The sequence below is a fragment of the Rhodnius prolixus genome, unplaced genomic scaffold, assembly GCF_049639745.1.
Source record: "Rhodnius prolixus isolate KJV_2025 unplaced genomic scaffold, Rpr scaffold_10, whole genome shotgun sequence".
Taxonomy (NCBI): Eukaryota; Metazoa; Arthropoda; class Insecta; order Hemiptera; family Reduviidae; genus Rhodnius; species Rhodnius prolixus.
Genome location: NW_027411615.1, coordinates 3,003,475 through 3,015,826, shown reverse-complemented (window position 1 = coordinate 3,015,826; position 12,352 = coordinate 3,003,475). Strand labels below are relative to the sequence as shown.

The 12,352-nt window shown below is 35.1% G+C and overlaps 1 protein-coding gene across 2 annotated transcripts in view; it reads right to left on the bottom strand.

Moving 5' to 3' along the window:
- Tmtc2 (Transmembrane O-mannosyltransferase targeting cadherins 2) overlaps positions 1 to 12,352 on the bottom strand; it is a 549,780-nt gene that overhangs the window by 498,549 nt on the left and 38,879 nt on the right. The window lies entirely within an intron of this gene.

Here is a 12,352-nt window from a genome sequence, read left to right as displayed (position 1 = left end):
AGTATATAGTCTTTTTAGTACTGTAAAGACTATTGCCGCTCCATAATACGAAGTTCATTCTGCCGATTGCTCTTTATGCGCTTACATTTCTTTGCTTGTACATCATTTTTACTTAAAGCATCTATTTATTAAACTCTTGGGATTTTTACGCCGTCTATAGTAAGATCTTCTCCGCTTTTTGACGACATAAACTCAGTTATTGATAAGTTTATCGTAATACCTTAGTTTTTATATGCCTCTATTACTCTACGCATCATATATTCCAGGTAATCTTAATCTTGGACTATTATCACAAATAGCAGGCTATGGAGATGCAGTTTATTCTTAATTGTAAGGCCCATGAATGGCCAATATTTTGAATAGAGTTGGAGACACTCTGGAAGCAGAGTTGTCCTTAACCGTAGCCATTGTCGTAAACTTTTAGTATGTCCAGCTCTTTCTTTTCTTTTTGATTTCGTAGAAATAGCAATAGATGGTCTGAGGGCTGGATATATCCAGTAATTGATGAAGGATGCATCAATTCCCTACTAGGGAGAGCCTGGATTTTCTGTTATAGGTTTACTTCCTTAGATGGGCTGCCTTAAACGCGGCTCTTCTTCTTCCCAGAGTGCAGGTTTCTTATCATACCCGGGATAAACAGTGAAATAAGGTTAGAAGGGAAAAAAGGCAAAGGATGGGCCCATGAATAGTGTGACATTCGGGAGTACCCAATTAGTCGCCTCTTACGACGAGCAGAGTGTACTTGTGGATGTATTCTTAGTCCCCATCCACAGGGATAGGGTTACTATTACTATTATTCGAGAATGGAGCCTTAAGGCGTAGGATCTGAGCCACATGTGGGTCGCTAAGGTTAGGGCCAGCAAGTTAGCAACTCCGTCGACTGGATTCGACTGGCTAAAGGGCAGAAGCGATTTTTTTGCTTCAATATCCCTAAGGTCCATACTATTTCCCCAGTTGAAGCCATAATAGACGAAGCGAGGCAAGAGCGAACAGGTATCCATCCCAGTTCGAGAGGTTTAAATGTCAAGATGGCTGTAATAGCCAAGTATTCGATGTAAAAAAAAAATAAATAATAAAAAATACTGATATAACAAATGAATAAACTTGGTGAAATTGTAGGATTACTGATCCTTTGTATAATCCATATAATCCATGGACTATTTCCCTTTAAGTACCCACTTATGTGCTCTTGGATTTGACTAAATCAGATTTACAGAAATACATATTTCATGCCCAATAAGCACTACCACTCTTTTAACAAACTCTGCCTCGGCCTCTTTATTAAAAATCTATTTCCGTGCATAAAGCAGTTTAAAAGTGGGCTCCAAATCATTTTATTGATGGATTTCATTCCAAAATATTGATTCGTCAAAATAATAGAAAACTAATTTAACAAAAACAAACCAAATACCAATTTATGAAGTTCATAAATAAATAAATGAGAATTTCAAAACATTCTACCATGATAAAATTTCATGGTTTATTTTCTAAAAACAAATTAAACTTCAAGAAAATTTTAATAGTTTTAGCAAAATTGTTGCAGAGCATGCAATGATGAACTTAAAATATTAATTAGACACTCTGGGCTCTAACAATTTTGAAATTATCAACAAAAAACCAAATAAAGGCTATCCAATTAACCAAAAAATAAAGTTATGTTTGTTTTCAAACTCAAACAGATATATCAACACAAACAGTCTTTTGTTCATTAATTGAAATCAACCCAATTTGTTAAAATTTTGAATATTAAAGTTGACTTTTCTGTGTTTTTTTAAATTTTTTTAACAATCTATACATTTATACTGGAGCCTCATTTATTCCAGACTTTTAAAACCTTCGCTTCATTGTATAAAAAAAAACAAATAGCAATAAGCGAATAGAACAATATTAAAGTTGCCAATTTACGATTTATTTTCCCCTGATCGATTGCTGAGAATTAAAGTGATGTTTTTCAAGAGAAATTAATTAAAATATATGTTTCTCAATGGCTAACTAGGATGACTTTGTTCCAAATAAAATTTATGAATTCAATATTGGTACAGAAATTAGTGTACGAGGGTCGTTTGAAAAGTCCGTGCAAAGTCAGAGAGATAGCACTACTGGCGCGTATCGAGGTTATGTTTAGTTAGTAGCATCTCTTGGAAGAACACACACCAAGTTTCAGCCAGATCGGTCTATTTCTTTGTGTTTGGCATTCGTTTGAATCGAGGAAGTCGAGTGATTTTCAAAAAATGGACGAAAAAGAATTTCGTGTGTTGATTAAACACTACTTTATGAAAGGCAAAACGCCTCAGGAGACTAAAGAGAAGCTTGATAAACATTATGGTGACTCTGCACCTTCGATTAGAACAGTTTATAAGTGGTTTCAAAATTTTCGGAGTGGCCATATGGGCGCACAAGTGACGCTGAACGTTCTGGACGTTCCCTGTTGAGGTTACTACTCCAGAAATCATTGATAAAATCCATGATATGGTGATGGATGACAGAAGAGTGGAAGGTGCGTGAGATTGCTAGTGCTGTGGGCATCTCGAATGAACGTGTACATAATATTTTGCATCAACATTTGGACCATGACAAAGCTATCCGCAAGATGGGTGCCGCGATTGCTCACGCTTGACCAAAAACGAAATCGTATGAAGTGTTGCAAGGACGGTTTGCAGCTGTTCCAGAAGAATCCGCAGGAATTTAAGCGTCGTTTCGTCACTGTGGATGAAACATGGATACATTACTACACTCCTGAGACCAAAGAACAATCTAAACAATGGGTTACCAAGGGGGAATCTGCGCCAAAAAAAGGAGAAGACCGTTCCTTCGGCCGGAAAGATTATGGCGACTGTCTTTTGGGATTCGCAAGGAATAATCCTCATCGACTATCTGGAAAAGGGTAAAACTATTACAGGTGCATATTATTCATCGTTATTGGACCGTTTGAAAACCGAGCTGCAAGAAAAACGCCCACGATTGGCCCACAAAAAAGTCCTTTTCCATCACGACAACGCACCAGCTCACACCTCAGCAGTTGTGGTCGCAAAATTAATGGAAATAGGGTTCCAACTCGTTTCACATCCCCCCTATTCTCCAGACTTGGCTCCCTCGGACTACTATTTGTTCCCCAATATGAAGAAATGGCTGGCGGGAAAAAGATTTTATTCAAACGAGGAGGTGATTGCAGAAACGAATGGCTATTTTTCAGACTTGGACAACTCCTATTATTCGGAAGGGATCAACAAACTAGAGCAGCGTTGGACGAAGTGTATAAGCCTAAAAGGAGACTATGATGAAAAATAAAAAAGGTTTACCCCAAAAAATTAAGTAGTTTTTATTTTTGCACGGACTTTTCAAACGACCCTTGTATATAAAGGAGAAAAAGTTTTGTTCGAAAATGTTTTTATAAAATTTAAAAAAATAAATAAATAAAAAGAAAACAGTGCAAAAAATAAATGAAATAGAACAATAAAATTTTCAATTTAAAGAACAAAAAGTTGTTCTGTTTTACGTAATTTTATTTATCTTTCTTGATTCGTTTGTTATTAATTCAATTGTTCTTATGTATGAATAAAAATTATTATACATTCTTTGGTTTATTTGAATAAGAGAATATTTAAATATTGTAATTTTTTCTTAAATTGAGAATTTGAAAAAATAAAATAATTTAAAATGAAACAACATCCGGTGTGAAAATTCACTCGACTTTCCCGCTCAATTTGTGCGGCAAATTTTGTTATAAATTTGGATTTTACTATAGTTCAGCTGGACATAACTGATTAGATTATGGACATAAATTTACTGCACCTAATATGGAATGTTACTGATTTTCTGGTCATCCAGAAATAATGCCACCACCATCAGTGACGGAAAATATGGTTTCAATTTTCACAACACTAAAAACAAAAAAAATGAAGATTTCTTTTTTTGGCGCGTAGTCCGCTAAATCAAATGAGTTCCCTTATTAATATTATTTTTAAGGCCACATCACAATGCTGAGGTGCCTGGAGCTATTTTTCAATGCACTGTCGGCTTCCGGATAGTGTTCTCACGTTACAGGCACTACTGATCATCACCGGAAGTGGGCTGTGAAAGTAAAGCTTTTAGGAAGAGAAAAATCTATGGGCGAGCAGCTGTATTCGAACCTGTATATAAAGATGTCTAAACTGAAAGCCACTAGTCTGATTAACATAAGTAAGTAAATTTCAGCTAAATCAAGAGAGCTTTAAAATGATATTGAATGACTGAATCCTATATCTTTCAATAAATGAATCCCCAAATCCTCTCTTAAGTGCATTAAAGTTGGTAACCCTCAGCAGTAACAAAACGTCAGCATTGTCTATGCTTTATAGATACTTGTACAGTTGGCAAAAACCAGTAGACAGTTCGCTGAAGACGACCATCAATCTATAGGATTGCACTCAGCAGCCTTGCATTCTGATAAATATGTTCATCTTAAATTGAAGTGTACCAGTTTCAAAATGCAGCTGAAAATACCAGGAGTAGAATGTGACAAGGCCAAAATATACTTATTTTATTTTAAAGGGATTTCTGCTTTACTAGTTAACTGGAGTAAAGTAAAATAATTGCCTATTTTTTCAGGCGGGGCTTTACGTCCAACTACCAAATTAGGTGCCATGAACAGAGGCGACTAGCTAACATACTTTACTATAAATTTCTTTTATTAACCATTAAATAAAATGCAAGGCCTAGACCATGGGAATCGAACCGACTAAACCAACAATATATTTTAGCTTTGCGGGTCTAGTCTCTTAACCGCTCGGCTACCTTGGGCCTACCACCAGTAAACTGGCTAAAACTTGGATCAGATGCAGAAGAGAAAAACTTAAAATGATGATTCATGAAAATTCCTAACAACCGATTCATATTTTCCTAACAAAATTAAGTAATACTAGAAATACTAAATTTAAAGAGCATTAAAATGCTGCTGTCCTCGCAAAAACTTTTCCAGAACTAGGAAATAGGATATCTAGTTTTTAAATCTTTCCCTTTCCCTTAGCTTAAACCAAAGGCTGAACCTTTCTGAAGTGGGAAAATGTTTTCATACTGACTAACTAACTAACTCCATGGCACTACAGGTCTGTCCGAAACTTGGCCTGCCGAATTAAGTCTCTCCATCTATCTCTATCCTGCGCCTCTCGCTTCCAATTCCTTATTCCCAACTTCCTGGCGTCCCTATCGATTTCATCCTTCCATCTGCCTCTGGGTCTTCCTCTTCTTCTTTTCCCGCATAACTCCATTTCCAGTACCCTACTTTGCATTCTTTCCCTTTCCATTCGTGCCACATGACCAGCCCATCTCAATCTACTTGTTTTTACAAAATTAATAATTGTTTCTTTTTTTAATAGGGCATCAACTTCTTCATCTGTTTTGCACTTCCATCGGCCATTCACAAACGTCGCACCACAGATTCTTCTTCTTACTACTTTTCTTTCAAATACAGCCAACTTGCGGCAGTCGTTCTGTGATAAATACCATGTTTCTGCGCCGATAAATAACTACTGGGTGTATGATATTAAATAAGCAACTTTAATGAAAATGGTGGAAATTATTTTTATAGAAAAAGATGACGAAATACTGAAAATTCTAAACTAGCAATTTGGCACGTTCGGTTTTGCCCAAGAGTTGATTGATTACAAGAAGTGAACGTAACAAAGTAGACATTTACTGGCTCAATTTGAATTTATTTGTATGCTAACAATTTATTAATATTTTATCCTTAAGTTTCCGCCTAAAACTTATGTTATTTAAACAATGGTTGATATTAGATCATAATTAAGATAATGGAACCCAACTGTTGTGGTCACGGAAGTACAATTACTTTGTGTAAATATTGAAGTTAGATGAAGCTTCGCCTGGCCAATACACACACACACACACAGACACACAACTTGTTGTTGATTAGATCTCTAATATGAAGTTCCTCCCGCCACCTCTACTTTGTTTATAAGTATAATACTGTTGTTATCAACAATGTCGTGCTGTAGCGTGACTCTACAGTATCAAGTACATTCAATTAAAAATGGCTTCCAATTTTGAAATGTTTAGAAAAGGAGGGCCACAGCTGACTGTCATTATGTAGGTAATATTGGTAAACCATTACTATTAAAACTATCAACTATGCTTAAAAACTAAAACCAAAAACAAACAGTGTATCGTATCTGATGATTTAAGGATGGAACCTTTGGTCCTGTTGCTACTATTAGAATATATTTGCTCAACATTTATTCTTCTTCTTCATGGACCTCACAACCCTGAGGACCTCCGACTCCTCAACTATAACCTCCTTCTCACACCTCTGCTTCTTCCTTCACCACCGACTCAACCCTCATGAGCCAGTTCATCATTATCCAGTAATAATTTTCCCAATTAAGAATCCCGGCAACTCCTAGTTCCCTCTCTTATTTCTCCCCCCATTTCCACTATGGTTGTTTAGTGTATGGCCGGTCTTGCTGGTGATCTCGAAGCTAAGCTCAAGCGCCTCTCATGAACTGCTTCATAAGATTTATTTTCAGCATTCCCAGAGACTCTCGCATTTCACACTACTACGATGAGTTGAAGTGGCTTTTCCCCTGGCTATCGCCGCCAGTATTTTTTGGGCTTCTTTCCTTTTTCAAGTCATCCAGTCTCAAAGGCCTTCCTATATTTTTCAACTCTTCAAGTTCCAAATCCTCGATCCATTCTCGCAATACTAGATCTCGTTCCTCTGATCTCTATATTTCCTCACACCGTACTTCATTCCTTTCCCAAGTTATCCAATCTCAAAGGCCATTTTATATTTTCCAACTCTTCAAGTTCCAAATCCTCGATCCATTCTCGCAGTATTAGATCTCGTTCCTCTGATCTCTATATTTCCTCACACCGTACTTCATTCCTTTTCCAAGTTATCCAATCTCAAAGCCAATCTTATGTTTTCCAACTCTTCAAGTTCAAATCCTCGATCCATTCTCGCAGTACTAGAGCTCCCTCTGATCTCTATATTCTCTCACACCGTACTTTATCCTTTGACGAATCCTTCCTAATTCGCGCTACATCATTCTCGAACTTCTTATCTTCATCTGTCCGCCATACTCCTACCCTTTCCATCGTTAAATCCATTCTGTTCAATTATCTCCTTTCTACTCAGCTTCCTTCAGAATAATAATTGAATGCATTTGTTTCCTTAATTTTAATTCTTATTTTTGGTAAATACGAGTACTTGCCTATTTTTTGTACCTAAAATACAGGCCAAACCAATAGGGCCTCCAACTGCACATGTATTTATTATTAGGGGACAATAGTCCCAGGATAATAAATTTATTTTCTTCTTCTACTTCTTAATAGCAATCGGAGGTCTGCCTCTTTTTTATTTCTCTTCTGCCTGGGTACATCTTCTACTGCATTCTCTCCTCCAGCATCCTCTCTGGGTAACCTAACTATCTCAGCCATACCTCTACTAAATCCTTGTATAGTTGGTATAATTCCCGGCTCCTACTGTTGTTTTCTAACTCCTGACCAAGTTCTTTTTTTCTAAATTTCCCTTTTCACATATACCCAACAAATATTTGCTCCCCCTTTTTCTTTTTGTGGATAGCATCCACGGGTTTTACTCAGCAACATCCAGGTATGTGATAACCAACTCGGCTTCCCAGAAAAAAAAACCTTTTTCTTCTTTCTCAATAGGTCCCCTATTCAGGATTCCTTGCACCACCAAGTGATCCTTATTATGGGCGCGTCAATCGTACGTCAAAGCTCGTGCAGCCATAATTTTCTAAAACCTGCGCAATCCAACTATCTCCAGGTCTTCCTCTTCACTCCATTCCAGGGGGGTCGCCAGTTAACAGCTTTCTTTAGGAGCTGTTCTTCATTCTTGCGGTAGGATATGTCCATACCACAATAATTTTGGTTCTTTTATTCGGTCTGCTGTGGTACACATCGCATCAACGGTCTCTCTCTCTTAGGACTGCATTGAGAACTCTATCGAGGATTGTCTTACGTACACATCTCCACCGAAAAACCCATTTCCATCGCATTCAATGCATTTTGCACCCTAGCTGTAACTATCCTTGCCTCGGATCAGTACAAAAAAAGAGGAAAAATCCAATTTGAAGTGCCAAAACGGCCTGCAAAGTTCGTTTGTCTAAGCTTTTAAGTCCATATAAACTTAAAATAACATTCAGTTGCAAGAAAAAAAAACCCTACAATCCCATTTCTAACCCTAACTTTAAAAAAAACTAAGGGAAAAAGATTAGCAAAACCAGGAAATTAGGGAAGAGACTAATTTGACCAGAGGGTTAGTGCGAATATCCCTTGGAATTCCAGCTGTTAGCTCTTAGATATTTTCTCTGTAGAACCTTATAATAGCTCTCTAACCGTAGACCAATAGTTTCGGCTACAATCAGCGAACCTAGGCCATCAGTGCTCTGGAAAAGGCTCCAGGTGCCAATGACTTTATTTTTAAACAATTTACACGTTTTACTGGAAAACATTTTGCCCAGAAATTCGATTAAGAGGATATGGGCACATTTCTTTCTAAATATGATAAGAATTTAATGACTCTAACGTTCGAAATCTGAAGAAAATGTTTTTAATTACAATGTTAAGAACAGTAATAGAGAAATCTCGAGTAACTGTTCAAGCCAAATTCTTAAATTTAAGTTATTCATTTAATCTCTAAATAGTTATTGTACATTTTTCTTTTTAATTTTAAGTTTTCGTCACGAGTTTACAGAAAACTGAGACTGAAAAAATAATTTTTTTTACTTCCTTTGATTCCTAATTAGTCAAACACTGAATTTATTTACTAAAGTCAGACATAGGAGTAAACAGTAATGTCTCACAAACTGCTTAGTATGTAACTAATTACACGGAATGTATAATTAATATGGATCAACTAGATTAGTAACTCTAAGAGATAGTAAATTATGACGCACTGTAATGAGAGGACTTAATAAATCCATATTTTAAGCAGTAAATTTTTGTTTATGGTATTAATTATTTCCTCTCCTACCTTGTAAAAGGAAAATAGTTGCTGTAAGGGCAATTTTCAGATTTCGAAATTTGAATCCGGAAATATTGAGTGACGTAAAAGAAGTTTTTACAAATTGACCTATCTGTTTGTGGTTACGAGAGAGTGAATCTGTATTTCAATTTATGGATATGTATTATAATGTATGTAAGAACTGTAACTGCAAAAATTCGCACAAAATACATATTAAAACTGTCCGGTACGACAGTTGTATTAGGGTTTATCGTCAAAAACTGCACGAAAAAGCGTAACGTTAAAAAACACCCAACTTTGACCATTTTTTTGTTTTTTAATCTTTTATTGGAATTTACCACTGCAACGGATGTTGCAACAAGCAAATGTGGTACCTGATTAAAAAAATAGGTGAAAATCAAGAGTGGAGAAGATACCCAGTGGTGTCACTCCAGCAACGTGCTTTGCTCTCACGATAAGAGTAGATCACGAGGACATCTTCTCTTCAATCTCTTTAGAGGATTACCTGGTTATGTGGAGGAAGATAGGTGTTCTGTAGCGGAATGAAATTTGATAAAACGAGTGTTAGCAAGATCTGTAATGAAAGTGATTTTGAGGTCATTATGGATAGTGAGGTTAGATACATATAACGGAGCGTTAAGAAGTTTTGCAAAGTATTTTTGACTGTAATGTCTGTCTCCATTAACGCTTAGTCGATCCCCATACTTCGATGCCGTACGACCAAATAGGTCGCAGTAACAGTAGATACAAGAGTCTTTTACCATGTAGGTTAAGTTTCGATCGTTTGTCAAGTAGTCTGGCCGAGAAGTTTTGTAGCGTTGGTTAGTTTCTTGTCTTTTCAGTCTAGTATGGGGGATTCCATGTCAACCGTTTGTCTAGGTGCAGTCGAAGGTAGCGTACTTTGTCCACAGTTGGTATAGGAGTTCGGTTCAAAATGATGGGAGGTAGCATTTTCCGTATGAGGGTAAATACTATAAATTTGGATTTCGTAACGTTTTGATTCTCCATTTAAAAAGCCAGTCCTGTAAGTGGTATAAAAGATCAAATTCCCAAATTTTCTTTAAAATATAGGGCAAATCCTCCTTCATAGATTTTGGTATTGGCTTTATATACCGGCTAGAAGGCTTTCGGACAAATTCAGCCCACCGGAAATGGCTCTAATGAGTGCCCATTACATACCAAATAGAATAGTTAGTATTGATTCGAAACGTTTTATCGATGAAACTTTCTTTTCTCTTGTAAAGTTAAATCATAAGTGAAGTCGAATTCTCGACTCCAAACTAGTAAATTATTCTGGTGATGAAAGTGAGACAATCAACATGCACGTGCTGAGTCGAATAAAATCAAAGATATTATCCCAGCATTGTGACCCTAAACATATTCTCAAAAATCTATTAATTTAATTCATTTCGGTGTACTAGAAAAATCTTGCGGGTTCATAGAATATTGAATAAACACTTCCGGTAGCCACAAAGTTAATTTTTATCGTCCAATCACTTTGCTGTACAATAAAATTAAATTAAATAAAAATAAAAAAAGTGTAAAGTAATCGCCTATTTTTTCAGGCAGGCCTTAAACTTCCATCTACCAATTAGGTGTCGTGGACGGAGGCGACTAGCAAACATACTTTACTATAAATTTCTCACATTAACCGCATTAAATAAAATCCAAGGCCTAGAGCCAGGGGAATCGAACACCACTAAACCAACAATACATCTAAGCTTTGCGGGTCTAGTATCATAACCGCTCAGCTGCGGTGGTGTCTTTAGGTTTAAAGGAAAAAGAGGTTAAATAAATAAAAAAAAATCAACAGGTTATATTATAAATTAAAGCTATGAATAGCCCTAATTTGCTTGGTTATTCGTTATTAAATTAGATAGACTTCCTTTATTGATGGACTACGCTAAAACTTCTAAAACTAAAAAAATCAAAGTGTGTACATATTCACACTATTTCCGCTTAAAATTGTTTACATAACCTAATTTATTTATTTATTTTTTAAACTAAATTTAATAATTTAAATAAAAAATTTTATTAGTTGCCTTCAATGTTATAAACGTTTACTTGAAGGTGTACTATTTTCTAAGAAATTTACTAAAATTTAAACAATATCATTTATGGATGTGCCAGGTTTCTCCAAATCCAGAATCATAGTTACATATTTTAATCCTTATTAATTAGGAATTATCCATAAAAACCACTCCAAAATTACACAGATAAATGCCAAACGACCTACAAAAATCCAGACGTGCCAAAAAAATGGATGATATACACATCTAAGTGTAGAAATTAATATGAAAAATTTAAAGAAAATTTTTAGAAGTAATTTTTTGAGAAAAGAAAAGATTTAGAAAAACTGGAAGAAAAAAATAAATCGATTCCGACAAAAAATGGCACCACTGATCAGCTGATTCTGTCTAAAAACTAAAAATTATTGGATCCGATTATGGTTATCTAAGCTAGTTTTTGGATATTTAAATGTTTGCAATTTTTTTTATTTTTGAGTTATGTTGGATACAAAGCACAGACAAAGTTTGGAGGGGAGAAAAATAATAACACTTATATATCCGGTTAAAAGATTATTTTTGAAAATTTAACACGATCTCTGTACTTCCGGTTTCATACCTATTATAAAAATAGAGGAAGTAAAATTACGCTCTACTGCGTTCTTTTAAAAAGTTTCTTCTTAAGGAAAATTAAAAGAAAAGGAAAAATAATAATAAAAAAGATAAAAATGTTTAATACAAAATATAATACACTAATAATTTCGTTGAAAATAAATGGTTGAATAAATGATTAATTTATTCCTAATATTCATCGCTTATTTATTTGTATTTATTTATTTATTTTATTTTTAAGGAAAAAAAATTAATTATGTTAGATTTAAGAAAGGAGAAAACTTTTGTAAAAGAAAATGGGGTTAAACAAAAAAATTCTCACAGAAAAATCTAGAACTTTTCCAACAATTTTTCTGTAAGAAAAGTTATTTGTAAAGTAAAAGTAAAGTAAAGTAAAAGTAAGGTAAAGTAAAAGTAAAGTAAAGTAAAAGTAAAGTAAAGTAAAAGTAAAGTAAAGTAAAAGTAAAGTAAAGTAAAAGTAAAGTAAAGTAAAAGTAAAGTAAAGTAAAAGTAAAGTAAAGTAAAAGTAAAGTAAAGTAAAAGTAAAGTAAAGTAAAAGTAAAGTAATCGCCTATTTTTTCAGGCGTGGCTTAACGTCCAACTACCAATTAGGTGTCGTGGACGGAGGCGTCTAGCAAACATACTTTACTATTTCTCGTTTTTAAACATTAAATAAAATCCAAGGCCTATGACCGGGAATCGAACCCAGTACCACAATACATATTAGCTTCGCAGGTCTCGCCTCTAA